General features: G+C 44.6%; 1 pseudogene; it reads right to left on the bottom strand.

Moving 5' to 3' along the window:
* Positions 1–5,305, bottom strand: part of LOC112072297 (biotin--protein ligase-like) — a 54,113-nt pseudogene that overhangs the window by 37,895 nt on the left and 10,913 nt on the right.

Genomic DNA, 5,305 nt, shown 5'->3' on the forward strand with positions numbered 1-5,305 from the left:
ATTGTCATGTTGAAACAGGAAAGGGCCTTCTCCAAACTGTTGCCACAAAGTTGGAAGCACAGAAACGTCTAGAATGTCATTGTATGCTGTAGCGTTAAGATTTCCTTTCACTGGAACTAAGGAGCTGAGCCCGAACCATGAAAAACAGACCCAGACCACTATTCCTACTTTACAGTTGGCACTATGCATTGGGGAAGGTAGTGTTCAGATAGTGAAGCCAGATAGTGCCAGATAGTGAAGAGTGATTCATTACTCCAGAGAACACGTTTCCACTGCTCCAGAGTCCAATGGCGGCGAGCTTGGCATTCCAGCCGACGCTTGGCATTGCGCATGGTAATCTTAGGCGTAATCTTAGGTGTGCGGCTGCTCGGCCATGGAAACCCATTTCATGGAGCTCCCGACGAACAGTTCTAGGGCTGATGTTGCTTCCAGAGGCAGTTTGAAACTTAGTAGTGAGTTTTGCAACCGAGGACAGGCGATTTTTACAGGCTACGCGCTTCAGCACTCTGCGGTCCAGTTCTGTGAGTTTATGTGGCCTACCACTTAGCGGCTGAGCCGTTGTTGCTCCTAGACGTTTCCACTTCACAACAACACCGCTTACAGTTGACCGGGGCAGCTCTAGCAGGGTAGACATTTGACTAACTAACGTGTTAGAAAGGTGGCAACCTATGACGGTGCCATGTTAAAAGTCACTGAGCTCTTCCGTAAGGCTATTCTACTGCTAATGTTTGTCTATAGATATGGCTGTGTGCTCGATTTTATACACCTGTCAGCAACGGGTGTGGCTGAAATAGCAAAATCCACTAATTTGAAGGGGTCTCCACAAACATACTGACACCTATGACGCCATCTTTATCAATGACAATCAACATGAATTATGAATAGAGTTAAAAAGCCGAGCTGAAGCCAGTCTTAAATTAGATAATCAACGGCTGTGGATAATCAATTACATGGCTGAATTAGGCACTGGTCCCCAGAGTGGTGAAACATTCTGTTCCAGTCACTTCTCATCCATCAAAAGGGTCACACACTTTATGACTCCCACTAGAAAACATCTCTCCTGTGTTTTAAAACCATGTGTAACACTAAACATGTTGCTCAAGATGTCAGCGGGAGCCCCTTCTCCACAGAGAGATTTGACATGATCCTCATTTACTATGATACTGTATATGGACACTACGCAGACAGAGAATATTTCCCTTGCATTCACTGCAGGCTAGATAATTAGTTCCCAGCCAAAAACAGCAAAGTGAATTGCGTGAATTAAAAGAAACAGTTGAATTATAAATAAATGCTGAGTCATAATGCATAAGATTGTGCTGCTACCAAGGCCCCAATTCTAGTGTTAGTTTTAGAAATGAGCAAACATATTGCCTTGTATCTATTGACTTGGTATACCTCATAGAGCCTCACTGTCTACAAAAAGCAAACCGCACCACTGCCACTCGTTGGCAAGTGCTTTATTTAATCTAACACTGGAGAGACGTCGCCCGCAGGGATCCCCAACAATGACTAACACCATTACACACTGTCCAGTCCATCATGGCCTCTGTCTCTGCAGCCCAAACAGAGAGAAACCTAGCTAGCATTCTTCCAATAGAGAAGTAACACTTATTTTAACAACGAGAATCGAGTTGTGTGAGGGGAGAGTAAATTGGCCACTTAATTTAAAGATATTGAGCTAGAGAAGATGAGAGCATGAGCTGTCACGATTCTTTTATCTACTAACACTTTTCAACAAGTGTTCAGGGAAGAAGGGGGGGCAACTTCACTTGCCTCTTGTCTTGAGTTGAAGTGGGAATGTTGAGGGGTATGGAGGTAGCAGTGGTGTGTATGGAGGGGAGTAGCAGAAATACAAAGATGATAATTCAAAAGAACCACCACTCATGAGTTTTGGCGGGTGGCCACCCCACAGGGGCCATTATATAAAGAGGAGAGAAGACGTTTCTGTAAAAAGGATACGTTGTGCCCCTTTTATCTCCCCAAATTAGGTGATTTTAAGGCACCATCTGCTGCCCAAACGTATATGATTAGCACCCCCTTGGCAACAAGAGGACAGGGATGATGGACAGGGATGGTGGCCTAATTAGCACAAATCCATATTTAGCGAATACAGTGATGGTTAATCAATTAGAGTCGCTTATCTGCATGCCTCAATTATCTGCTTTATGTCAATCATAAAGGAGAGAGTGGTCCCTGGAGACTTGTTGGGCCACTGTTAACAAGTCTGATATCTTTGGGCTTACAGGGATAAGGACGAGGGGGCTCAGTGGGTTTCTCAATTGAAAGCACCGACAGTGTCTGCTGCTTCCTCAGAACAAGTAGGTTATACTTTACACGGACTAGAAAATATCTATCTGAAGGAGAAATAAGGGAGAGAGAGAGAGAGAGAGAGAGAGAGAGAGCAAGTGAGAAAGAGAGAGAGCAAGAAGAAACCAGCGACCAGAGAAAAAGGGAGCAAGAGAAGAGAAGAGCAAAGAGCACAGAGCAGAGAGGAGAGAAGATGAGAGAGAGAGCAGAGAAGAGAAGGAGCAAGAGAGAAGAGAGAGAGCAGAGAAAAGAGAAAGAGAGCAGAGAAGAGCAGAAGAGAGAGATGAGCAGGAGACAAAAAAAGAAAGAGAAGAAGAGAGAAGAGAGAGGAGCCAACCAACGGGGGACGGAGGCGAGAGAGCAGCGAGAGAGAAGAGAGAGCGGAGAGAGAGAGAGAGAGAGAGCAGAGAGATGCAGAGACGAGCAAGACGAGAGAGGAACTAAAGGAGAATGTGAGAGCGGATCTGATTGCAGACACTGAGAGAGAGAGAGAGAGAGGAGAGAGAGAGAGAGAGAGCCTGGAGACTGACAGAAGAGAGAGAGAGAGACGAAAGGAGAGATAAAGTAGAGAGAGGAGAGAGGAGAGCAGAGAGAGAGAAAGAGAAGACCCGAGAGAGAGAGAGAGATGAGAGAGGAGAGAGAGAGACAAAAGCAAGGGGCAAAGGTCTTCTCATGTCTTTTTTGATTTCAAAAAAGCCTTCGACTCAAATTTGGATGAGGTCTGCAATATACAAATTGATGGAAAGTGGTGTTGGGGCTTAAACATACGACATTATAAAATCCATGTACACAAACAACAAGTGTGCGGTTAAAATTGGCAAAAAAACACACACATTTCTTCTCACACAGGGTCGTGGGCGTGAGACAGGGATGCAGCTTAAGCCCCACCCTCTTCAACATATATATCAACGAATTGGCGCGGCACTAGAAACAGTCTGCAGCACCCGGGTCTCACCTCTACTAGAATCCGAAAGTCAAATGTCTATCGTTTGCTGATGATCTGGTGCTTCTGTCACCAACCAAGGAGGCCTGACAACAGCACCTAGATCTTCTGCACAGATTCTGTCAAGACCTCGGCCCTGACAGTAAATCTCAGTAAGACCCAAAATAATGGTGTTCCAAAAAAGGTCCAGTCGCCCAGGACCACAAATTCCACTAGACACCGTTGCCCTAGAGCACACACAAAAACTATACATACCTCGGCCTAAACATCAGCACCACAGGTAGCTTCCACAGAGCTGTGAACGATCTGAGAGACAAGGCAAGAAGGGCATTCTATGCCATCAAAAGGAACAATAAATTTCAACATACCAATTAGGATCTGGCAAAAATACTTGATCAGTCATAGAGCCCATTGCCCTTTATGGTTGTGAGGTCTGGGGTCCGCTCACCAACAACGATTTCACAAAATGGGACAAACACACCAAATTGAACTCTGCATGGCAGATTCTGCAAAAATATCCTCCGTGTAACAACGTAGAACACCAAATAATGCATGCAGAGCAGAATTAGGCCCGATACCCACTAATTATCAAAAGATCCAGAAAAGAGCCGTTAATTCTACAACCACCTAAAAGAAGCGATTCCCAAACCTGCCATAACAAAGCCATCACCCTACAGAGAGATGAACCTGGAGAAGAGTCCCCTAAGCAAGCTGGTCCTAGAGGCTCTGTTTCCAAACACAAACACACCCCACAGACCCAGGACAACAGCCACAAGAGACCCAACCAAATCAATGAGGAAACAAAAAGATAATTACTTGACAACATTGGAAAGAATTAACAAAAAAACAGAGCAAACTGGAATGCTATTTGGCCCTAAACAGAGAGTACACAGTGGCAGAGCATACCTGACCACTTGACTGACCCAACCAACTTAAGAAAGCTGATTGACTACTGACAGACTCAGAACTGAGCAATAGCCTGCATGCAGAATCAGGCCGCCGATAGCAGACATGGCTCTCAGAGAAGCACAGGCTATGTGAACTCACTGCCCACCAAAACTGAGCTGGAAACCTGAGCTGCAACTCCTAACCTCATGCCCATGCCAAAAAGTATACCATCATTAGAAGAGACATACTTTCCCCAAGATTACACCCAGAATCACAAAGAATTCTGGAAAACAAATCCAATTTTGATAAACTCCCATATACTACTGGTGAAATCTCCACAGTGTTGCCCATCACAGCCAGCAAGATTTCTGTGACCTGTTGCCACAAGAAAAGGGCAAAACACAAGTTGAAGAAACAAACACCATGTAAAAAATGACACCCACCCATCATTATGCTTAATATTTTTAACTTGTGCATTAAACATATTGACATTGTTACAACACAACTACAATATAATAATATGACCAATTGATAAGAATCTTATCTTGTTTTGAAACTTCGGTATGTGTAAGTAATTACTGTTTTCAATTTGATTGATTTATCTGTATCACTTTTGTGTATATCTTACCTCACTTGCTTTGGCATGTTCAAACACATGTTTCCCATGCAATAAAGCCCTGAATTGAATTGAATTAAAATTGAGAGAAGAAGAAGAGAGAGAGAGAGAGAAGAGACCAAGAAAGAGAGAGCAGAGAAGAGAGAGAGAGAGAGAGAGAGGAGAGCAAGAGATGAGAGCAGAAGAGAGCAGCAAGAAGAGAGAGGAGAAGAAGAGAGACGAGAAGACAAAGAGAGACCAGAAGAAGAGAGAGAGGAGAGAAAGCAGAGAGAGCAAGAGAGAGAAGAAGAAGAGAGCGAGAGAGAGAGAGAGAAGAAGAGAGAGAGAGAAGAGAGCAAGAGAGAGAAGAGGAGAGGCCGAGAAGAGAGAGAGAGAAGGAGAGAGAAGAGAGAGAGAGAGAGAGAGCCAGAAGAGAGAGAGAGCAGAACGAGAGAGAGAGCAAGAGAGGAGAGAGAGAGAGAGAGAGAGAGCCGACAAGAGAGGAAGAGAGAGCGCAAGAGAGGAGAGAGAGAGCAAGAGAGAGAGAGAGAGAGAGAGAGAGCGCCAAT

The sequence above is a fragment of the Salvelinus sp. IW2-2015 genome, unplaced genomic scaffold, assembly GCF_002910315.2.
Source record: "Salvelinus sp. IW2-2015 unplaced genomic scaffold, ASM291031v2 Un_scaffold1881, whole genome shotgun sequence".
NCBI classification, from domain to species: Eukaryota; Metazoa; Chordata; class Actinopteri; order Salmoniformes; family Salmonidae; genus Salvelinus; species Salvelinus sp. IW2-2015.